The sequence below is a fragment of the Zingiber officinale genome, chromosome 10A, assembly GCF_018446385.1.
Source record: "Zingiber officinale cultivar Zhangliang chromosome 10A, Zo_v1.1, whole genome shotgun sequence".
Classification (NCBI taxonomy): Eukaryota; Viridiplantae; Streptophyta; class Magnoliopsida; order Zingiberales; family Zingiberaceae; genus Zingiber; species Zingiber officinale.
In genome coordinates this window covers 62,786,741-62,812,762 of record NC_056004.1, presented here as the reverse complement: position 1 = coordinate 62,812,762, position 26,022 = coordinate 62,786,741, and the positions used below count along the sequence as shown (strand labels likewise).

The 26,022-nt window shown below is 39.0% G+C and overlaps 1 non-coding gene across 1 annotated transcript; it reads right to left on the bottom strand.

The window, feature by feature from the left end:
* Positions 1–12,262: 12,262 nt before the first annotated feature.
* LOC122028412 lies at positions 12,263–12,368 on the bottom strand. Its single transcript, XR_006124797.1, has one exon. It is a non-coding gene; the product is annotated as a small nucleolar RNA R71 (small nucleolar RNA).
* Between the last annotated feature and the right edge of the window lie 13,654 nt (positions 12,369–26,022).

The window sequence follows — 26,022 nt, the reverse complement described above, 5'->3', positions numbered from 1 at the left end:
GAGGGTTCCTTTGCGATCTAACAGTTCCTTAGCCCGCTGTCCCAAAAAGATTTGGGGCGAAACCAAGCCGTTTTGGAAAAATCTTCCTGGTAGCGGAAGCCTACAAGTGCGGAAACACTTGTGCTTCGCTTCTACGAGAAAATTACCCATAAAAACTATAAAAACATGAATTTACAGAAAGTTTACAGATCTATATTTTTCATAAAAATACGAATCTAAACTCGTACTCGCTTCACACGTGGCTCTGATACCATTGTTGGGTTTTTCGGGCCGCGAAAACCACTTTTCGCATCGCGGAAACCCCGAATCACCCATGCCATTGGATCTCGTGCGAAGGATAGATTTCAAAATTACGAGTACGAGTTTCAAACTATGATCTACAGTAGATCTACAAAGGGAAAAACATTTTATACCTTTGAAGCGTGCCCTTGCAAATCCCGCTCGTCCAAGGTGCCGGATTGTAATACCCCGGTTCTGAGATTCTGGTTAAGTATGACTTCAAAGGTTAGATGGTACTATCCATATCACCAAGGTGCACCTTCCTTTTCGGAAGTCCAAACTCAAAGAACTTCAAAGTTAAGCGTGCTTGGCTTGGAGAAATCTGAGGATGGGTGACCTCCTGGGAAGTTTTCTTGGGTGCGTGCGAGTAAGGACAAAGCACGCTGAAAGGACCTCCGGTGGTCTGTGGAGTTAGTCGTCAACCCAATGGGAAATTTAGGTAACGTTCCCTGTTCGGTTCGGGTGGGGCCCGCCTAGGGCCGGGGCGTTACAGATGGTATCAGAGCAACCTTGCGACCGTGAGTGCGCCTGTGGCAGGAGCACCCAGGGCACCACCTAGCGAGGGAGATTCTGGGATTTGTGACCTCCTGGGAAGTTTTCCAGGGTGCGTGCGAGTAAGGACAAAGCACGCTGAAAGGACCTCCGGTGGTCTGTGGAGTTAGTCGTCAACCCAATGGGCAATTTAGGTAACGTTCCCGGTTCGGTTCGGGTGGGGCCCGCCTAGGGCCGGGGCGTTACACGGATCTCTAGACCGTCAAGCGTACGGTCCTCTAGAAGTATCCACACGAACAATCCTTGATGGAGAAGACCAAACAAAGGTGTGCTAGCACCTTGTCTTGTTCGGCCAACAGAGGAGAAAGAACTCAAGGAGGAAGAAGAAGTGAATGAGCACTTGAATGAAAATCAATTTTCATTCCAATACTAAAGTGGCCGACCACTTATGAAGTGTACCCCCGTTCACAATTAATGTAGCCATTAAAGAGAATGACATTGTAACTCCCATGAGGTGGCACACTTTGATGATGTTGAGCATCATCATTGGTCCACATCTTGCCATCTCACTAATGATGTGGCAATTAGTCAAGTCAAACTTGACTCTTCCTCTTCCTCTCAAGTCAAGTCAAACTTGACCAAATCTCTTCCATGGTTGATCTAATCAAACCATTTGATTCAAGCCAACTTAATATAATGAATATAATTCATTAAATTAACTTGATTTAATGAGTCATAATCTAAATTAGACTCATTGAATACATGAATCAACTTGAGTCCAACTCAATTAGCCCAATTTGGATTACTCTTAATCCAATTTGATTCATCAAATGAATCTAATCCTCTTGGTTCATCATATGATCCTAATCTCCATCTAATTGTCCTTAGTGTGTGACCTTATAGGTTCTTGTAACGTTGGCAATGCCCCTAAACCCATTTAGGAACATAAGTAATGAGCGGTATCTAGCAACACATCATTACTACCCAATGTTACAAGAATGTTGAGATCCAACATCACCTTGTGACTACTAATTGTGACTCCTCACAAAATATGACAAGTGTCCTTCTATCCTAGACATCTATATTGATCAATGTGAGGCATAGACCATGTCATCCTCTGATCAAACTAAATCTTGAACTCCAAGTAGACTCACAAAATCAAATGAGTTCAATATCTCATATTGACTCATTTGGGCATGGCCATGCACTTCGTGGTCTAACTCTATCAAGAATACCGATGTCTCTCCCGTCATATAGGAGGGATAGATCCCATCTACATCACTCACATCTCTTTGCATAATTCGTTACATACCCAGTAATCGCCTTTATAGTCCACCCAGTTACGGGTGACGTTTGACGAAACCAAAGTACATAACTCCTTATATAGGGATTCATGGTGACTTCTAGTCTAAGGACTAGTAGTCATACTAATAGCCACATGAGAAAGTATATGACACTCATATAACGATTCATGACACTTTCTCATGGCGGGTCATTCAGTATACATTCTCTAATGTATACCCATGTGTCAACTTGATATCTCTATATCCATGACTTGTGAGATCAAGTCATCCAGTTGACCTACATGCTAGTCTTATTGCATTAACATTGTCCCTGAATGTTAATACTCGACTAGGAATGATTAAGAGTAGTGTTCCCTATATCATCTCACTATCGATTCAACCAATCGATTGATATAGGTAAGAACCTTCTACTCAAGGACGTTATTATACTTAGTTTATTTGGCACCAATACAAGTAAGTATAATAACCAAACAAATGCCTTTATTAATATAAGAATATGATACAATAAGTCCATAATACAATCATCAAATGATTGGCTCTAGGGCTCTAGCTAACATACACGGCCTTAACACGCCCATGTGAGTTCTACACGGCCGGAACATGAAGAAAACATAGTTTTGCATGCCCATGTCACTCAGGAAGCTCTAGACTTTATTTAAAATCTGTTTTTGCTCCAAATCACGTCCTGTCAATCAAAATATGCAAAGTGTAGATCTCCGAACAGAATATAATGAAAGTATGATATTCTAATGAAATAGGGTGCAATAAACATAGATTATGTCAATGAAATGTAAGCAGATGTGCGTCAAAGTATGCATAAAAGAGTATATAAAGCTACGCACATCAGTGTGACAGGCACTTACCTGCCATATGCATGGTTCCTCCCTCTCATAATACAGAAGCTCTCAAAGGTTTACTCAAAATCAAGAAAAATATAACATTTATTTCCCAGTAATCTAACTTGGTCTCAAAGGGGTAAATTGTCAGTTTTTACTCATGACAACTATTTTCTATCCCTTGTTTAAATGATTTTTCTTCTTCTATTTTTTCTTTTGGTACTTTAACGGTGAAGCACTAACTCAAATGCAAATACATAAATACAAATGCAGGGATTTTGATTTTTCCAAGTGAGTTGTTATAATCCGAGATAATCTAGTAACCAAAATGTAATTGAAAGGACTCCTTAGAAACATAAGTACTAGTTTAGTTCTATGAATCATGACTATTTTCAGAGTTATCTACCATGAAAATTAGGCAAGCTATAAAGAGATTCTAAATTAATACAAGACTCAAACTTCTACAGTAAACCATTGCTCACTTAATGGTAACATAGATAGGAAAAGATAGATCACTAAACATACTAGCACTATAAGTAACAAATAAACCACATGAAATCTAAAACAAACATGCTAGTATTTTTATTAAGGAACAAACAATCATGATGTGATGAATCATGCAATTAGAAACAATTTTATTATGAAAAAAATGAAAAAAAAACTAAACTAAACTAAACCCAACACATTCAAGGCCATGCCAAAAGGCACGACCCCTATTTGATTAGGCTCAGGAAATGTGGCACGACCATGCCAAATGACACGACCATGCCAAATGACACAACCATGCCTTGATGTAGTTTTGGAAGAAGCACATGACTGTGTGGTTTCACATGGCCTGGGCTTGATTGGCCTCTCGTGGGAGGCACGACCATGCCTAAAAGAATGGCTGAAGCCTACTTTCTCTCTGGTGGGGTACCAGGGGATATGGCCGGAGCCTTCTTTTCATTGGGAGAGAGCACACGGTCATGCCTTTTGGCACAACCAGGTTGTTGGTCTTCTCTATATTTGCTCCAATATACATTTTTGTACCATTTTCCTCTCCAAATGGTGTCTTATTAATCAAAATATACAAATAGTAGATCTCCAAATAAATAGAATGGAAGTATAATATAATAATGAAATAGGGTGTAATAAACATAGATTATATGCATGAAATACAAGTAGTTGTACTTCAAAGAATGCCTAGAAATATGTATAATTTATGCACATCAATGACTTACTCCTACCAATATTTACATTTTAGTGGGAGAATCATTTAATTAATTGCTTAATTAAGTGATTTCAATATTATACTTATTTTTGTATTTCTTATTGTGGATCACCATGTCAACATACAAATCTAATACCCTCTCACTGTGATCTGTTCTTGATAAGGACAAACTCAATGGAGCTAATTCTTAGACTGGTATAGAAACTTGAGAATTGTTCTCAAGCAAGAAAGAAAACTATACGTCCCAAAATTCCTAAACCACCTGCTTCTAATACTACTCATATTGATAAGGAAGCTCATAATAAGCATCAGGATGATGCTTTGGATGTGTCATGCCTTATGTTTACTGATGTGCATAGATTGTATACTCTTGTTTAGCATATTTTGACGCACATTCACATACTTTGCACATGTTTTATCTATGCATTTTCGTACTTCCAGCTTTGCTTTTAGCATATTTACTCTTTTTGATCGGAGACCTACTTTTGTGCATATTCTGTACACAAGAGTCGTATTTGGTGAAGGATTTATGATCGTAGCCAGATCTGCAAGCAAACCAAAGGAGGAAGGCACCATCCTTGTGTGTCACACGACCCTGCCATGGGGGGTTGCCCAGGTCGTGTGAGCATCACCACCCGTGTGGCTACAACAGGAAAGGGAGTGGCCATGGCCGTGTGAGTTTCACATGGTCGTACCAAGTTTTGAGGCCAACAGGAGCCAGGCCGTGTACACCACACAGCCGTGCAAGCCCTCTAGAGCTGAAGCAGTACACTGCCGTGCAACATTTCCAGAGGCCAAGAACGCCCTGGCCGTGTGCACCACACGGTCGTGTAGGAGCTCCAGAGCCAGAGGCAGTGCAGGCTGTGTAGATCTACACGGCAGTATAAGGGGATCAGTGGCAGAGCAGGCCACGACCATGTCTCACACATGGCCGTGTGAGTTGAGCAGAGAGGGGAGTAACACAGGTCGTGTGAGGTTCACATGGCCGTGTCTCGGGGTCGTGTGACGCCCAAACCCCTCTTCTATATAAAGCCTTCTTCATGATTTGAGAGGGGATCTTCTCCCTTTTGGGGGAGAGCAAGATTTGGGTGATTCCTCTCCATCTTGGAGGGTTTTTCCAGCGATTCAAGGGCAGATTCTTCAACGTATCGACTTCGGAATCGAGGATTGGATCCGATGGCTGTTCTTCATCGTAGATAAGCTTTCTTTCTCTTATTTCTTGGATTTGGGGATCAAGAATGCTTGTAATCTTCTTCTTTTCAGATTTCCTTCCTCGTTCTATGGATTAGATCTCTTTGTTCTAGGATGGAGGGAGTATTTGTAAGATGAATTGATGTAAAACTCTTGTGGATTTATCAATTTCATATTTCTATAATTTTATCCTGTTTGTACCTATTCAGTCTTGTGTGGATTGTTGTGATTTGGACCTAATTTCCATTCTTGATTGAATGTTTGAATACCTTGTGGATCTTGTAGAGATAATCTCTCATCCAATTTTCTAAGGGACGTTCGTGACAAACAAGCCCGTGTAAGGAGGTTTGAGGGATGATCTTGAGGGTGAAATAGGGTTATTCAAGGGGGTAGGATAGATTGTATGCGTTCATATCTTATATCTTGATACGGTTGAGGAGTGATGAATTCTTATGTTGATTATCTGAGGGACGCACGTGATAGGCAAGCCTGTGTAAGGACAACATAGATTCATTCTTAATTGATCACATTTATGTATAGATTTCAGTCCTAAGCTGATTTTCTATTGCAAGAGAGAACCGACAACCTTCTACAAATGATGGATAATTGAGGAATAAGATTTAGTAGACCATTTATGTAAATGACCCCACCCTCCTCTTAACTAGTCTGTAAAGGGGGGACGTTACTTAACTATAAACTTTACTTAACTAGTCTTGCTCACGCTATTGGTAGTGGTACTTAGAACTCTCAGAAACTCAAACATGCAATTAAGTAGCAGCTGAAACACACATGAATGTAGGTATTTGCTATGGTTCATCATGACATGCAATTCATAAAGGGACAGAAATGGTTCATCTCAACACTTCACTAAAAATTTTAAAACAATTGAAATATCCCAATCTATACATGCATACTACTGTGACATAAGCCAAAAGACATGGGACTAATGTGTATAGCAATTTAAACGGGAGAGTTCTATGAACAAAACTAGCAATACAAAGAGAATTTGTCCATCCAAATTTCCCTAACACTCTAAAGACAGTATCTTAATAAACTTTTGAAGCAGTGTCCCAAGGCTTCCATTCATCAGTCACCACACGCCCATCACACATCTCCTCGTCGCCTTCCTTCACTATAGCTTTTCTTTTTCTTTATCTGCAGTTAGAGGAAATGCAACTATACGCAGATGCTTAGTAAGCGCTGTCTAACTCAGAAAAAGAACTCAATGTGCATATATATATATATATATATATATATAACAGAACTAAAAACTAAATGCTAAAAGAAAATTTGGAACTGAAATGCTTCATGAAAATCTGCACTGAAATGCTAGATAAAAATCTTCACTGTAATACTTAATGAAAATCTGCACTGTACTGCTTAATAAAAATCTGCACGTTAAAGAATTAACAAAAAAAAAGGTCTAATAGCATAGTGAACACACCAGTCGTTCCTGCTAAAGAGTTCCACAGGAATCAACACTTCATGTCTAAACAAGCTACTAAAAATCTAACTGAACGCTCCCATAATTAAAGCTGTTCATACCCATTGCATAGCACAAACCGAAACTAACACTTGTCGGAGTTAGAAACCTATGTAAAGCTTATTTCATTTGTTCAAAGCTTATACTTTTATACTTCAAAATAATAATAAATTATCCTCTTGGGCCCAGGCGTAGTACCAAAGCGCGCTCCCTAATAGAGGAGACCTCGAAACCGGTCACCTGGATTTGTTTAACGACAACCTCGGAAGTTGGGTACTAGTCTCTTCAAGTAAAATACTTGTTACTTGTTAATACTTCTAATAAAAAGAATACCTCAAAATTTAAACAGTAAGCTAAAAAAAGAGGGTTGTTCATAATCATTGTATAACACAAATCGAAACCAAGCAGTAAGTGCTGTTTGTGTCCAGAAATGTCAAGAAAACGAAAATCTGCAATGTCATTTTTTTTAAAGCTGTTCACACTCAACAAAGCCAGCAAGAAAAAGGATAAATTTGCACTGGAATTGGTGGCTTTTCTTGCTCGTGGAAATACAAAACAAGCAAATTTGGGTTGCACACTTGAATTAGAGTCGTTCATGCTCAGAATTAACAAGGTAGTCTGTACTGGAATGTTAAACTTCACAATCAATGGTTCTAAAACTGCATGGGAAAAACTAGTAACCAAAAGATCTACTGAATACTCCCAAACTAAGGTTGTTCATGTCAAATGCATGGCACAAACAAAACTAAAACCTGCTGACAATCTAGACCATTTCATGCTCATTACCTAGCAACAAGACCTAAAACTGCCAGGCTAAATATAAGCCACTCTAAAAGAAAGTCTAAGCCTGAAATGCTAATTATAAGGGCTGAAGGATCTAAACTACATGCCTAGTCCACACAATTTATTTTCTTTCTTTGAGATTCACGGCAGTAAGCTTCAAAAACACATTCTTTACAGCATGCTTCAGAAATAAAGAAGGAAATAACGATCCGAGAGCTACTCCTACTGCAGGTGAGAAGCACTTACCTAATTCCCTTGACTCACAGCCGAGATCGACTTCTAGGGTTTCGGAGAATCTTGAAATTTTGACAACTTCTTCACGTCTACGCACTCTCCCCGACGAGGTGATCGCGATGGTGTGGAAGGCCCTTGGAATGGGTCCTTGGCCAGCCGCCGGAGATGAAGCCCTAGCTCCCTTTTTTTCCTTCTCCCAAGCAGGAGCCGACGCCGTGCGTATGTGGAGGAGAAGAGGGTTTAGGTTAAATCTCCCTTCCTCTCTTAACTTATCCCTCTTTATACTTAGGTATTTTTGGTTATCCTATTACCGCTTAAGTTTATTTCGCTATCTATTTGATCAGCACGGCCCTGCTGGGTTCTTGGTCATCCGAAACAACTTAAGGCTTGGCTTAGCTAGAGGTCTCCGATTTGAATCTCGGCCCGACCTCTTTTTGCTTCAAATTTATTTCTTTTGGTAAAAATACCAAACGAACTCCGAAAATTGCCTAAAAATATTCTAAAAATTTCTAAAAACCTCTAGAATATTCCTAAAGTATTTCTAAATATTTATAAGTAATATTAGGACTGGTAATGAGGAAATTTTGGTTGTTACAATTCCCCATACCTTATAAAAAGTTCATCCTCGAACTTTGAATAATTCTAGATATCTTTGTCTCATACTGTCCTCACACTCCCAAGTAGTTTCCTCGCGCTTCTGATTTTGCCAAATGACCTTCACTAGTGGTACTTCTTTGTTCCTTAGTGTCTTAACTTCTCTGTCCACTATCTGTGTAGGTCTGCTCTCATAGCTAAGATCCTCCTGGACCTGCACTGACTGAGGCTGAATCACTTGGCTATGGTCTTGGAGGCACTTCTTTAGCATGGAGACATGAAATACATTGTGTATTGCTGACATGTCTTGAGGTAAGTCGAGCTTGTAAGCTACCTTCCCAATCCTCTCTATGATCAGGTAGGGTCCTACGTAGCGAGGACTTAACTTGTCCTTTTTGCCAAATCTCATCACTCCCTTCATAGGAGCGACCTTGAGAAAGATTGAATCCCCTACTTGGAACTCAAGTGGCCTACGATGTGTGTCAGCATAATTTTTCTGTCTGCTCTGGGCAGTCTCAATTCTCTATATGATCTTCTGGATAGCCTGAGTGGTCTCATCTATCATCTCTGTCTAAATGCCCAACTCCACTTCAATTTCTTTCCTTTCACATACTTCTTGCCAGCAAATGGGTGATCTGCACTTTCGGCAATACAGTGCCTCGTAAGGTGCCATCTTGATAGTGGCCTGATAGGAACCTCCCTCCATATCCGTGTGGCCGACACTAGGGGGGCCGCTAAGGTAGCGGATCTACCTTTTTGATAGTGTCCTGATAGCTATTGTTGTAGGTGAATTCAGCTAAATACAGATACTTGCACTAACTGCCCTTAAAATCTAATGCACAAGCCCGGAGCATGTCTTCTAAAATCTGATTTACTTACTCTGTATGTCCATCAGTCTGGGGATGGAAGGCTGTCCTGAACTTGAGTTTGGTGCCTAATGCATTCTGAACACACTCCCAAAAATGAGAGGTGAAGCGCCCATCCCTATCAGAAACAATCGACTTCGGAACTCCATGAAGTCTGATCACTTACTTAACATATAGCTGTGACAACTGCTCTATAGAGTGGGACACCTTGATGGTTAGAAAATGAGTAGACTTTGTCAACCTGTCCACTATCACCCATATCGCATCGTACCCATTAGTGGTCCTTGGAATCCCTATTATAAAGTCCATGGATATTTCTTCCCACTTCCACTCTGGTATTGGGAGGGGTTGTAGGACTCCTCCTGGTCTCTGGTGCTCTGCTTTGACTCTCTGGCATGTTAGGCAGGTACTGACATATTTTGCAACTTCTCTCTTGATTCCAGACCACCAAAATCTCTGTTTTAAATCTTGATACATCTTGATGGAACTAGGGTGCATGGAGTACTGATGTGCGTAGATTTTATATACTTTTATGCATGTTTTGACGCACATTTACATACTTTGAGCTTGCTTGATCTATGCATTTTTATACTTCCAGTTTTTCTTTTAGCATATTTACTCTTTTTGTTCGGAGATCTGCTTTTGTGCATTTTCTGTACACAGGAGTCGAATTTGGTGAAGATTCTACATTCTTGGACAAACTTATGAGCTAAGCATTGGAGAAAGCACTTGGTCGTGTGCCACACACGGCCCTGCCTGGGTGGAGTGCTCTGGTCGTGTGGTCAACCAGGAGAAACAGACAAGGAACTTGGCCTGGCCGTGTGAACCTCACACGGCCATTCCAAGTTTTGAAGTAAATCAGAGTTCAATCCTTACATGGTCGTGTTGATCTACATGGCCGTGTAAGGTTTCCAGAGACCAAAAAGGCCCTGGCCGTTTGCATCACACGGCCGTGCAGGGTTCCCAATGCTTAAAAGTGTTCTGGCCATGTGCACCACACGGGCGTGCCATGTTTCTAAAAGCTGGGGCAGTTCCGGCCATGTGGATCTACACGGCCGTGCTTGGAGGTCTTGAAGGGAGTTGTCCACGACCGTGTATGGATGAAAGAGAGGGGAAAGGCTCTGGCCATGTGAACCTCACAAGGTTATGCCTTGGGCCGTGTGGCGCCCGAAAGCCCCCTCTATTTAAAGCCTCTTTGAAGATTTGAAAGGGGATCTTCTCCCCATTGGGAGAAAGCAAGATTTGGTGGATTCCTCCCATTCTTGGGAGGATTTTTGGGTGATCTAAAGGGATATCTTGGCGAATTCGACTCCGGGAGCGAGGATTGGATCCGAAGATGGAGCTATATTGTAGATAAGTTTTCTTTCTCTCCTCTTCTTGGATTGGGATTGAAGAAATGCTTGTAATCTTCTTCTTATCTTTGGTTTTCTTTCTTCGTTTTATGGAGTAGATCTTTTTGTTCTAGGATGGAGGGAGTATTTGTGAGATAAATTCATGTAAACTCTTGTGGATTTGCCATTTCTTTGTTTCTATGATGTTGCCTAGTTTGTATCGATTGGATCTTGAATGATTAATTGTGATTAGGGCTTAATTCTCATTCTTGATTGATTGTTTGGATATCTTATAGAATTTGTAGAGATTAACTCTCACTCAATTTTCCGAGGGATCCATGTGACAGGTGCAAGCCCGTGTAAGGACGTTTGAGGGATAACCTTGAAGGGGAAATGAGAATATTCAAGAGGGTAGGATAGATTTTATAATTCAATCCTCGTATCTTTATGTGTTAAGAAGCTATGAACTTCTATGTTGATATCCGAGGGAAGCATAGTAATAGGTGCAATCCTGTGTAAGGACAACGTAGGTTCATATCTAATTGATCACATTTAGGTACATTTTTCAGTCCTAAGCCGGTTATCTATTGCAAGAGAGAATAGACAACCTTCTACAAACATTAGACAATTGAGAAATAAGAATTGGTAAACCATATAGATTCAAGAGATCTTACAAAGAAACCAAAACTCTTAGAACCTCCCTTTATCATAAACCCCAAACTCTTGTTTGTTAATCTTTAATTTTAGATTTGTTTTTCATCCTTAGCATTTGAAACCAATTGATTAGTTGGTTAGCTAATTCGCTTTGAGATATTTCTAGTGCTTATTCCAGTCCCTGTGGATACAATAATCTTTTATATTACTTGCGACATTTCCGTACACTTGCGGAACGTGACAAGTTTTTGCCGCCGTTGCCGGGGACTGCGCTATAACATTGGAGATTATCAATTGAGTTAGGCTAAACATAACATTTCTATTTCTTTTCATTTGCATATTTGTAACTAATCTCTAGTATTCTGTTTTCATTTTCCTCTTTACTTTCTAACTTCTTGGAAATTCTTTTGTAGCAATTATAATTCTGCATTTTTTGTTTTCTAACATTCCAATCTTACCTTTCTCTGTTTTTAATTCCTTTGTTTGATTTAGTTTCTATTGCAATCTTGTTCTTGTGTATGCGAAGATCTAACTTTGCAGGAGAATTTTTTCCTCTTGACCCTGAAATTGATAGAGCATTTCATAGAAGAAGAATTCTGCAGAGTCAAATTGAAGAACAAGAGCATTTGAACATGGTTAATAGACCACTAAAGGATTATGCAGCACCTTATGCAAGGGGTTTTCGATCTAGTATTTCAAGACCCTCAGTGGAGGAAAATAATTTTGAGATCAAACCTGCAATTATTTCCATGGTGCAGCAAAATCAATTTGGTCGAGGACCACATGAAGACCCTAATCAACACTTAGAGGTCTTTAATGAAATATGTGGGACAATGAAAATGAATGGTGTTCGTTCAGAAATAGTGCAGTTATTATTATTTGGGTTTTCTTTGAGAGATAGGGCCAAGCAATGGTTGAATTCTTTGGCTCCTAACAGTATCACCACTTGGAAACAATGTGAGCAACAATTCCTTGATAAATTCTATCCCCGAAGTAAAACTGCTCATATGGGGAATTTGATTGCAAGTTTCAAACAAGCTGACTCAGAATCTCTATTTGAAGCTTGGGATAGATACAATAGTATGCTCAGACAATGCCCTCACCACGGTTTGGAAAGATGGTTAGTGTTGCATACTTTCTATAATGGTATTAATTATCATACCAAAGTGTCCCTTGATTTAGCTGCTGGAGGGGCACTCATGAATAAAAATTTGGATGAAGCTGAGGAAATCATAGAGAGTGTAGCACAAAATCATCATCAATGGGCAAATGAAAGAAGTGGTGGTCATCCTTCAATAAACCCAATAACAAAAGCATCAGGAAAGTTTGATGTTGATGCAGTGACATTATTGGCTGCAAAACTTGATGCTCTTACAAAACAATTTGAGAATATGGGGACTAGTTCAAATATGGTAAATGCCATTGCTATATCTTGTGAAGTATGTGGGAGTTCAGAACATTCAAATGACTCATGTCTATTGGGAGCTATCACTGCACAAATTAATCAATTGGAGCAATGCGATGCAATCATGGGTTTCAATCAAAGACAGAACAACCCATACTCGAATACTTACAACCCTAGATGGAAAAATCATCCAAATTTCTCTTATAGAAATAATCAGGACCAAGGACCATCTATGGGGGCAAGACCAAATTTTCAATCTGGGTAACAAAATATTCAGCAACAATCTTTTCAACCTACATCAAAAATTGAAAAGATGCTTGAAGAAATTATCTCCAATCAAAATGAAATGAAGAAGTATCTATTGAAGCTTACTCAGAGAATGAATAATTCTGAAAAGCATCAAAAGATTCAGGATAGCCAAATTGCCCAGCTAGCTTCCTCATCTTCTAGAGCACCAGGACAACTTCCTGGAAAACCTGATGTAAATCCTATGGAGCATTGCAACATAATTGAGCTTAGGAGCGGATGGACCTTGGGAAATCCCCAAGTGACTGCTCAAAAAGGGATGCAAAATGAAGAAGAGCTCTCTCCTCCTACACCTAGTCAGATTTTTAATAATGAGGAGAATACCATTGAGGTTGAAGAGACTCTTCCACTGAACCATCAGAGTAAAGTTATCCCTTTTCCCCAAAGACTCCATATGCTTAAAAAGGTTGAAGAATTTGGCAAATTTTTGGAGAAGGTTAAAGATATATGCATTGAAGTTCCTCTTATAGATGCTATTCTTCAAATGCCAAAGTTTGCCAAATTCTTGAAGGACATCATGTCAAATAAAAGAAAGAGAGGAGATGTAGAGACCATTGCACTTACTGAGAAATGCAGCGCTCTTTTGGTGAAGAACACTTCCCCAAAATTGATGGATCCAGGGAGCTTTTATATTCCTTGCAATATAGGAATAGAATTCATTGAAAAAGCTTTTTATGATTTGGGGGCAAGTGTTAGCCTCATTCCCTATTCAATTTGTAATAAGTTAGGTCTCAAAAATATTAAACTTACTACTATGGCACTACAACTTGCTGATCATTCCTGCAGGTACCCTATGGGTATTATTGAATATGTGCTAGTAGAAGTTGGTGGGAGTATTATTCCCACAGATTTCATTGTGTTGGACATGGAAGAGGACCCTAAAATTCCTATCATATTAGGAAGACCATTCCTTGCTACAGCTGGAGTAATTATTGATTTTAAAAATCATAAGTTGTCATTGGTAATTGGTAAGGAACGGTTGGAGTATGATTTATCTAATGTCTCTAACCAATTTTCTTCTCTTTTAAATGCTTGTAGCAGGGCAAGCATTTACAAACTTGAGGAATGGAATTTCCATCCTCATGGAAGGCCACCTAATGAAAAGAACAATTTGGTGGAGGATGTTGGGAGGAGACTTCCCAACAAAAATGAAAAATATGTCTGCCCTCCAAGGGTAAGGAAAAGAGAAGAATAAGTTGGTTTGGTCAAGCTAAAGACCCTAAACAAGCGCTTCTTGGGAGGCAACCCAAGGGTTCTTTTAGTTAGTTGAATTTTGTATTTTCATCCTTATTTTGTTTTCACTATGTTTTAGTTTTGTTTTCAGGTTAAAATTTACTTCCATGAGCTGGCCATGATTCCTCATGGGCATGGAGGTATTGGAGAAGTAGGGAAGGAGATGAATCATCAAAAGGAATAAAACAGGGCATGGCCGTGTGCTGTACACGGCCAAGCAAATGAAGCAGTGAAGGAAAAGGATCTGGCCGTGTCTACCAGACACGGCTGTGTGGAGTCTGTAGAGAAGGAAGGGAGCATGGTCGTGTACCAAACACGGCTGTGCATAGAATCCAGAGATGGAGAGTTCTTCAGCCGTGTTACAGACACGGCCGTGTGGAGAAATCAAAGCAAAAGCTTGCATCGACCGTGTTCCAGACACGGCCATGTGCCAAATCCAGAGAAGAGAACTCAGAAGGCCGTGTCCCAGACACGGCCGTGTCCTAGACACGGCCGTGTGAAGAAAGCCGAGAAGAAGAAGGATGTGGCCGTGTCCCAGACACGACCGTGTGAGTGAAGCTGAGGAGGAAAAGGGGGGGGTCGTGTAGATCTACACGGCCCGTGTGGAGAAGCCCTTAAGAGGTCATGTTTTCCTTACACGGCCAGATTTTGGCCGTGTCCCGCACACACCCACCTCTCTTAAAACATCTTCTTTTCTCTCAATCTCTTTAAAATCCCTCTTTTCTTCAACCTTTTCCTCAAACTCTCTTAGATCCAGATTCTTTTCCTCTCCAACACTCAAGATATTTGTTCTCCTAACCTCAGATCTTCTTCTTCAGAAAATTTGTTTCTTTGAGATCTTACTTCTCTAACCATAAATAGTCCCTTCCCTCATTAAACTCAACAAGATGTCCAATCTTTTGAAGAAACTTCGTAAAGGAGGTGGTGGATCTAGTGGAGATAAAGAGAAGGAACCATCTAGGGATAAAGGAAAACAACCGATGAAGGGCAAAGGAAAGAGGACTTCACGCAACGAAGGTAATGACAATGAATTCAATATAGTATTTAGAAATGATGATCATATAACTAGATTTGCAATTCTTGTCAATAGAAAAATTGTGTGTACTAGATACATGGACCCAACCGTTCTTGATATGCTTAGAATTAGGGAAGATGTAGATTTGTTGATTGGGTTTTTAGAGTGGGGTGATATTATGTACACACATTTGCCTACATATCCTCATCTTGTTTTGGAGTTTTTAAGTTCATTAGATGTCCATTTTGTTAATGAGGATGATTATATTGGAAAATTTTCATTTAGATTGATGAATCAAGAATTTCAATGGACATTTAATGATTTTAATTCTTGTTTTGGATTGTCTACCGATAGTTCTCATAGGTTTGATTCAAGGCTTAATTTGAATCATTTTTGGAATGCATTAACTGGATTGGATCAACCTTATGAGCCTTCAAGAGCTAAGGCTTCTCATATGCAAAACCCCATTTTTAGGTACCTACATAGAATTATGAGCAAAACTATTTTTGGTAGGGGAGAGAGTGATGGGGTAGTTAAAAAGATAGAGCTTTATTCTTTATGGGCCATGCTTCATAAGGTCGATTTCGATTCTGGTTTTCATTTTGTACAAACCTTGTTAAGAGCCGCAAGGGCATCGTTAAGATCAATTGTCTTTGGTGGTTTGATTACCCGAATAGCTTATAATTTAGATCTTGATTTAGATGGGTTAGAAATAATTCATGGCAATGACATGATAGACATTGATGCATGTCTTGCCATGAAAATGATTGTTCGGGATGAGAATGAGTTTTCATTTCCTAGGAGGAATGGTTTTCCTCTACCTCTTCCTTGTCCTGGACGAACGTCTATTCGTAACCCTGCTAATTGGGTAATCACCGATATCGATCCTGAATATGTTCCCTCTGTATCCGGAGACACAGAGCCACACATTGAACCCTCAACATCTGGATACCCGCAGCCTTCCGGACATCCGGATCCTGCTAGGCATTCTTTTGCTTATGGTACGGGTTCCTCCATATTTAATTTTTCTGATTTCCGTACTTCTCTAGAATCGCTCCACGAGAAGCATGATGCCCAACGAAGAATGTTGGAAGGCCGCTTCTCTTTATCAGATAATTTAGAGAAGTACAAGAGCACTTTCAGTTCACAAGGAATTTTCAGGGTCAAGTGGCCGAAATTGTCTAGGATTATGATACTGATCAAGCTAGAATAAGAGACTTTATGCAGAGCATGAGTGTCACTAGCCAACAAGTTGATGCTTTGTTTGAGTATCATATAATCCTGAGCGAAACTCCTGGTTTCCCGAGTTTTCCCATTGGTCAGCCACGTCGTAGGCACCCTTTTCCTCGTCCCACTCCACCTCTACCTCCACCATATTGATTTCATTAGGACGATGAAAAGTTTGAGTCTGGGGGGGTGTCAAACCTGATTTCTTTTTGTTTCAGTTTTTGATTGTTTTATTGTTTTCTGCATGTGTAGTTTTTGTTTTGCATTCTATTTTGATTTTCTTGCTTGAGTGTTTGTTTTGATAGTCATTTGATTATCTTTTGAAATAATTTTGGCAAACATCTTGAGAACATCAATCTTCACTTTTATATTTTCTTGTCTTCAAGATAAAATGTTAGCATGTTCATTATCTAGATTCATGATGTTGTAAATGATGCTAGTAGTAAGCTTTATGTACTTCTTTTCTCTATTTGGGTAGCATGAAACAAGCTAAGAATCATATGGAGATGAGTTTTAGTCTTGGCTTGACCTTAAGAATCTTACTTTCACTACACTTTGACTTGATGCTTGAATGGTTGATATCATTGAAATAGTCATGATTCATCTTGTTTGCTTAGTACTTGGTTTCCATGGTGATTTTTCAAACTTCATTTTGGTTACTAGATGAGGCTCAACTCATGAAAGCTCATTTGGAAAAATCAAAATATCCCAACATTTGTGCTAAAAGTACACTTGTGAAATAAGATTTGCCCAATGCAAATACTTATGAAAAAAAATTGGAAAAGAAAAGCAATGAAAAAAAAATAAAGAATAAGGGATATAAAAAAAAAATTGTCGTGAGTGGAATCTAGCAAGTCACCCCTTTGAGATCGAGTTAGGTTACTGGGGAAATGACTGCTTAGCTTCTATTGAGATTGAGCACACCTTTGAGACCTTGGGTTGATTGAGAAATATGAACCAAGTGAGTGGCAAGTAAGTGCCTATCACTGGTTACTTGTCTCTCACTGGAAACATTAGGAATTCAAATTTGATGACGACTTGACTCGGACATAGATTGAAACTTCAAGGGTTTTTGAGTTACTTTTACACTGTGCACAGGATACTTAAGATTGAGCCATACTTGATTTGTTTCCATGATTATGCTTGTTATTGGAACTCTTTGATAGAGTTAGGAAAGTACATTAGGGTTTATGAATGCGTTGTAGAACATATGAATTTAGATTGCAGCATTTTGCTTGAGGACAAGCAAAGGTTTAAGTCTGGGGGTGTGATGTGCGTAGATTTTATATACTTTTATGCATGTTTTGACGCACATTTACATACTTTGAGCTTGCTTGATCTATGCATTTTTATACTTCCATCTTTTCTTTTAGCATATTTACTCTTTTTGGTTGGAGATCTACTTTTGTGCATTTTCTGTACACAGGAGTCGAATTTGGTGAAGATTCTACATTCTTGGACAAACTTATGAGCTAAGCATTGGAGAAGCACTTGGCCGTGTGCCACACACGGCCCTGCCTGCGTGGAGTGCTCTGGCCGTTTGGTCAACCAGGAGAAACAGACAAGGAACTTGGCCTACCGTGTGAACCTCACACGGCCGTGCCAAGTTTTGAAGCAAATCAGAGTTCAATCCTTATATGGCCGTGTGGATCTACATGGCCATGTAAGGTTTCCAGAGACCAAGAAGGCCCTGGTCATGTGCATCACACGGCCGTGCAGGGTTCCCAGCGCTTAAAAGTGTTCTGGCCGTGTGCACCACACGATCGTGCCAGGTTTCCAAAAGCTGCGGCAGTCCAGGCCGTGTGGATCTACACGGCCGTGCTTGGAGGTCTTGATGGGAGTTGTCCATGGCCGTGTACACCACACAGCCGTGTATGGATGGTAGAGATGGGAAAGGCTATGGCCGTGTGAACCTCACATGGCCATGCCTCGGGGCCGTGTGGCGCTCGAAAGCCCCCTCTATTTAAAGCCTCTTTGAAGATTTGAAAGGGGATCTTCTCCCCTTTGGGAGAAAGCAAGATTTGGTGGATTCCTCCCATTCTTGGGAGGATTTTTGGGCGATCTAAAGGGAGATCTTGGCGAATTCGACTCCGAGAGCGAGGATTGGATCCGAAGATGGAGCTATATTGTAGATAAGTTTTCTTTCTCTCCTCTTCTTGGATTGGGATTGAAGAAATGCTTGTAATCTTCTTATCTTTGGTTTTCTTTCTTCATTTTATGGAGTAGATCTTTTTGTTCTAGGATGGAGGGAGTATTTGTGAGATAAATTGATGTAAACTCTTGTGGATTTGCCATTTCTTTGTTTCTATGATGTTGCCTAGTTTGTATCGATTGGATCTTGAATGATTAATTGTGATTAGGGCTTAATTCTCATTCTTGATTGATTGTTTTGATATTTTATAGACTTTGTAGAGAATAACTCTCACTCAATTTTTCGAGGGATTCATGTGACAGGTGCAAGCCAGTGTAAGGACGTTTGAGGGATAACCTTGAAGGGAAAATGAGAATATTCAAGAGGGTAGGATAGATTTTATGATTCAATCCTTGTATCTTTATGGGTTAAGATGCTATCAACTTCTATGTTGATATCCGAGGGAAGCATAGTAATAGGTGCAATCCTGTGTAAGGACAACGTAGGTTCATATCTAATTGATCACATTTAGGTACATTTTTCAGTCCTAAGTCGGTTATCTATTGTAAGAGAGAACCGACACCTTCTACAAACATTAGACAATTGAGAAATAAGAATTGGTAAACCATATACATTTAAGAGATCTTACAAAGAAACCAAAACTCCTAGAACCTCCCTTTATCATAACTCAAACCCCAAACTCTTGTTTGTTAATCTTTTATTTTAGATTTGTTTTTCATCCTTAGCATTTGAAATCAATTGATTAGTTGTTTAGCTAATTCGCTTTGATATATTTCTAGTGCTTATTCCAGTCCCTGTGGATACGATAATCTTTTATATTACTTGCGACATTTCCGTACACTTGCGGAACGTGACAAGTACGGTGTACTATGAGCTTCTTCTAGGATCTTCTTTCTCAATTCCTTATCATTGGGGACACAAAGGCGGCTCCCCTGATAGAGGATTCCACTGTCTGATACCCGAAACTCTGAATTTTCTTATTTTTGTATCCCTTGCTTGATCTTCTGGATATCTGGATCATCACTTTGCTTCCTCTGTATGTCCTCGAGCAGGGTTGACTCTAAGGTCAACGCCGAGAGTTGCCCATAAATAATTTGAACTCCAAAGTCTGATAATTCCTTCTGCAGTGGCAGTGCTAATGATGACAAGGGCATCAGGGTTGCACTGGATTTTCGTCTTAGTGCATTCACCACTTTGTTAGCTTTACCTGGGTGGTAGACGATTTTACAGTCATAATCTTTAACCAACTCTAGCCACCTGCGCTGTCTCATGTTTAAGTCTTTCTGGGTAAAGAAATACTTCAAGCTTTGATGGTCGATGAAGATTCAGCACTGAACTCCATACAAATAATGTCGCTAGAGTTTTAGTGCAAAGACCACATCTGCCAACTCAAGATCATGAGTGGGGTAGTTCTTCTCATAGTTTTTGAGTTGTCTGGAAGCATAAGCTATAACTTTCCCCTCTTGCATGAGAACAACTCCGAGGCCCATTTTGGAAGCATCACTGTATATGTCAAAACTCTTGTCACTCTCTGGAACAGTCAGAATGGGAGCACTGGTCAGTCTTCTTCAATGCTTGGAAACTTTGCTCACATTTGTCTGATCATTCAAACTTCTTGTTCTTCCTAGTCAGGGTTGTTAGTGGAGAGGCTATCTTGGAAAAGTCCTCCAAGAATTTCATGTAATACCCAGCTAAACTAAGGAAACTTCTTATCTCCCTGGCATTCTTGGGTCCACACCAGTTGTTGACCACCTCTATTTTGGAAGGATCCACCTGGATGCCTTCTTTAGAAATGATGTGACCTAGAAACGCCACCTGCTCTAACTAGAACTCACACTTTGAGAATTTGGCATAAAGCTATTTTTGTTGAAGGGTATGCAGGACTATTCTCAAGTGCGTGCCATGCTCCTATGGGGTTCCTGAATATATCAGAATGTCGTCGATGAAAACGATGACAAATTTCTTGAGGTATTCTCTAAACACTCTGTTCATTAAGTCCATGAAGACCGCAGGTGCATTAGTCACACCAAAAGGCATGACTATAAACTCGTAGTGTCCATATCTAGTCCTGAAAGTTGTTCTGGGTATATCACTTTCTTTCACTTTCAACTGACAGTACCCAGAGCGCAGGTCTATCTTAGAGAACACTGTTGCCCCCTTTAACTGATCAAATAGATCATCTATTCTGGGAAGATGGTACTTGTTCTTAACTGCTACTTTGTTCAGCACTCTATAATCTATGCACATCCGCATAGATCCGTCTTTCTTCTTAACGAACAAAACTAGAGCTCCCTAGGGTGAATGACTAGGGCGGATGAAACCCTTGTCAAGTAGCTCCTGATGTTGTTCTTGTAACTCTTTTAGCTCTGCTGGAGACATTCGGTACGGAGCTTTGGAAATTGGGTTGGTGCCAGGAACCAACTCAATTTCATACTCCACTTCTCTGTTGGGAGGTAGTCCAGGTAGCTCTTCGGGAAATACCTCTAGATACTCACAGACTACCCGAACATCTTCTTGCTTGGGTCCTTTTTGTCCTTTTGTATTCACAATGTACGCAAGAAAGCCAGCACACCCTTTAGCTAACATTTGGTGAGCTGTTAAAGAAGATAGGAACTTCTTAGTCCTCCTCTTTGGGTGTAACGCCCGCCCTCCCTGCTGTCAACAAGGGACGGGGCTACGATACTCTACGTACGTATTACAGCGGAAGACTTAAAATTATTTTTTCTTAACTTAATTAAAAGCCGAACTACACTAACATGGTTTCATAACATGATAACAAAATAAATAAAAACTCAACATCAAGTCACCCATATTGTATTACATTTCACAAAAACAAAGCATAGTTCTTAAAGGTTTTAAAGCAGGTTCTTAATTAGTTGCCGAGCCACCGCCACACACATCTTCATTGCCCCTCCTGCTGCTCCTCTAACTCATCCAACTTTTTCTTTTATCTGTGACACAAGGAAAGTAAGCTATGAGCACTCATGGCTCAATAAGTTCCTTTCCTACTCACTAAAACCAACAATCAACACATAATCAAATAATGTCTCAACTTAACATGATCTCAACTAGTCATGGCATAACATATCATACTCTTTAAGCTTATCATGTAACATAACTAACATTGTAACTAGTCATGGCATATCATGTCTTAAAGCATAGCATGAAACATAACATAATCATATCATGGCATATTATCTCTTAAAACATAGCATGAAACATAACATAATCATATCATGGCATATCATCTCTTAAAACATAGCATGAAACATAACATAATTATATCATGGCATGTCATCTCTTAAAACATAGCATGAAGCATAACATAATTATATCATGGCATGTCATCTCTTAAAACATAGCATGAAGCATAACATAATCATATCATGGCATATCATCTCTTAAAACATAGCACGAAACATAACATAATCATATCATGACATATCTTAAATCATAGCCTCAACACAACATAATCATAGATCATATGCAACATGATTTTAAAAACATGTATCCGAAAAACATGTGTATGTCTCATGATCTTTTAAAACCATTTTCTTCTTACATATATATACTTGAACATAATATCAACATAATTAGGGCCCCGGCTTGTACCATACATACATAACATAGATGCGCGCGTCCTAAGTATATCCAAGGTAGCAAGTCTTGAATCATACTAGGAACTAGGTCAAGATCACAAAGCATGGCCTAGGGGCGTACTTGAAGAGTCCATCCCTTATTAGCCTAGATCACAAAGCAAGGCTTAGCCTAGATCACAAAGCAAGGCCTAGGGGTGTACTAAGGAGCCCATCCCTTATTAGCCTAGATCACAAAGCAAGGCTTAGCCTAGATCACAAAGCAAGGCCTATAGACTGATTAGGAGTCCACCCTTGGTACAAGCCTTACAAAGTAAAGTAGCATGTATAAAAATGCATCATTTAGTCACATAGCATAGCATAAAAGTATGCATCACTTAGGCATACATTATGTCATAAAAGTATGCATCACTTAGGCATACATCATATCATAAAAAGTATGCATCACTTAGGCATACATCATGTCTTAAAAAAGTATGCATCACTTAGGCATACATCATATCATAAAAGTATGCATCACTTAGGCATACATCATGTCTTAAGAAAAAATGCATCACTTAGGCATACATCATATCATAGAAAGTATGCATCACTTAAACATGTAGTATATCATTAAAGCATGCATATTTCTATCCACATAGCATATCATAAAAACATTCATATTCTAAGCACATAGCATATCATTAAAGCATGCATATTTCTACTCACATAGCATATCATAAAAGTATGCATATTCTAAGCACTTAGCATATCATTAAAGCATGCATATTTCTAAGCACATAACATATCATTAAAACATGCATATTTCTAAGCACATAACATATCATTAAAATATGCATATATCTATCCACATATCATATCATAAAAAGGTATAAATCACAAGCATACATGGTTAAGCATAAGGGTGTATCATGTGATTATACTATCATAAGAAACATGGTAACATAGTTAACTTGGGTTCTAAGCTTCCTAAACCCTTGGGATCCTATCATGGCCGAACCCCCTTAGGTCTCAATTTAGGTAAAAACAACCTCCAAGCATGTGAAACCTAAATCATCATCACATAAATTTCATAGGAAGCATTATAAGCATGCTTAACTTGGTTTCTAAGTTCTCCAAGTCCTTAAACTCAAGTGGCCGAACCCTATCAGTATATAAACAAGGTCTCAAATGTCATGAAAGCATGGAAACCTTAAACCATATTTATAGCATTTTTTTCAAATAGCATAGTAAGCATATTGAGCTAGTTCTTAAGTCCTTCAAGCCCTTAACGTATATCTTGGTCAAACTTTTAACAAGTATTCATTAGGGCTAAAAACAAACATACAAGCATGTGAACTTGAACTAACATCATGTATAAATTCATAACAAGACATCATACAATAGGTATGGCCGAAACTTACCCTAGCCTCATTTATGTCACTAAACAACATATAGTATGAGAACTTTGATTTTCTACTTATCATATTTCATGTAGAGTGACATAAGAATATTTAATTCTTGTTCTAGGGTTTCTAGGGCATCTATTCCTTCATGGCCGAAACACACAATGATCCATTTAGGTCATGGAAAAATTATACAAATATGTGACACAATCAATACCTTATCATATTTTCATAAGAAGCACTTTTAACACATTTGGTTTCATTTCTAAGACCTCTAGGTCTTTTAAACCCTACTTGGCCGAAACTCACAGAATATAAACTTGCTTCAAATAGCCTAGAAGCATGAGAAATTATACAAGTTTCATAGCATGTGTAAGGACAAGCATAATAAACATACATGTGAATTGTGTTTTAGGCTTCCTAGGTTTCTTTCCCTTTTTCTTTTATTTCTCCTTATGGCTGAAACCTACCAATCTCTAAACTAAGTTTTAAGTGGCCTAAAGCATGGAAAACCTAAGTAAGTTTCATGGCAAAAATTACTAAGAACATCATATACAAAGTTGGTTCATAAACAAGCTAGGACCCTTGTGATCTTACATGTCATATATCATGTAACTAATTTTCTATACTCAATTTAAACATAAGAGCATTAAAAAACTTTCATATCATAATATCACAGAGGTCTTGAGAATATTAGAATTTTGTTTAAGTTTTTCTAAACTATCCATCTTATCATGGCCGAAAATCTAAAATAAGAGTTCATGAATTTCTAGCAATGTACAACATGCAATTCTTTAAGAGAACTCTATATTCTATCATACAAACATGGTTATTTAAATTTAAAGGTCTTCCTAACCCTAAGCCCTTTTCTTGGCCGAAACATATAAATGGATTTCTTTGGTTTCAAGTAACTTTCAAGCAAGAAAACCAATAAAAACCCTTAGTAGTTCATGGGAGAAATTTTGTACTAGTTTAGTTAAACAATATTTTTCCCTAACCTCCTTAATATATTTTTGGCCGAAATTCTTGGGTTAGGTACTCCTCTGATCAAGCATCATTTAAGTATAAAAACATGAAGAAAATCCTTCCTACATAGCATAGAAAGAATATCATGAAATAAGGACTTGTTTAAATCATCCTAGATTTGAAAACCCTTTCTTTAGCCGAATTTTCATAAATTCTTTCCTAGGTTATCTAATCCTTATAGAATCCAAAAATCACATAAAAGCCTTGTACCACAGGTGAGGGGAAGCTTACATCCTTTTCGCTTGTGGATCTAAGGTATGGTGGAGAAGAAGTAGCTTCTTCTTCTAGTTCCTTTTCCCTTGATTCCCTTGCTTAGTCCTCCTTGTATCATAGGCTTCCTAGGAGAAAACCTTGGCTTTGGGGCCGAAGGTGGAGGAGAGGGGACCGTGGTTTTCTCAGTGAGGGAGAGGAGAGAATGAAAAAAATGAGGGAAAATAGAATTTTCCTTTCACATATTCTCTTTTATGTTAAGGGGAAAGAGGTAGCAAACTTGGTTTTTGCTTTCCTTCTCCCTTAGCCTTTTTTTTCTATTTTCTTACATTTATTTTATTTTCTATTTATTCTCACCATTCATGATAAAATAAGGGGGAATGAATCCCCTTAATTCCTCTTTAAGTTTTCGGCAAAATCAAAGAGGAAGAGGGAGAGAAAGGGAGGATGGCAAGTTGCCTTTCTCTTGCTCTTTTCTTGTTTTCTTTTGGCTAGCTTTTACTCTTACCTTTATCATGAGTTTCCCTCCTTTGCTATCAATATCTTTTCTCTATCCCAATTGGTTCCTACTAATTAATTCTATGAATTAAAATATAAGAGGTTCAAGGTTCAATCCTTGACCTTCACTTCTTTTAATTTCATTTTATTTCTTTTTGCTTCAACCCACTTCTTATTATTTTTCTAAGGCAAGATTCCACATTAATATATTTATCTTACAAGTTTAGTGGGTATTACAGTACCCCGTACCTCATAAAAAGTTCATCCTCGAACTTTAAAATAGTTGCATCAGGTGGCACTGAACTTTCGGCTTAGTGCATCGGCCACTTTGTTCGCCTTTCCTGGGTGTTAAAGAATCTCGCAGTCATAATCTTTAACTAATTCGAGCCATCGGCGTTGCCTCATATTCAGGTCTTTTTGCGTGAAGAAATATTTCAGACTCTAATGGTCGGTATAAATCTTACACTGAGCTCCATATAAATAATGTCTCCATATTTTGAGAGCGAAGACCACGGCTGCTAGTTCTAAGTCGTGAATGAGATAATTCTTCTCATGTTCTTTAAGTTGTATAGAGGCGTAGGCAATGACTTTGCCATCTTGCATGAGTACAGTTCCAAGTCCTGTAATGGAAGCATCGCTGTACATATCGAAGCCTCTGTTGGTTTCCGGAAGAGTAAGAATCGGAGTACTGGTCAGTCTCCTTTTTAATTCC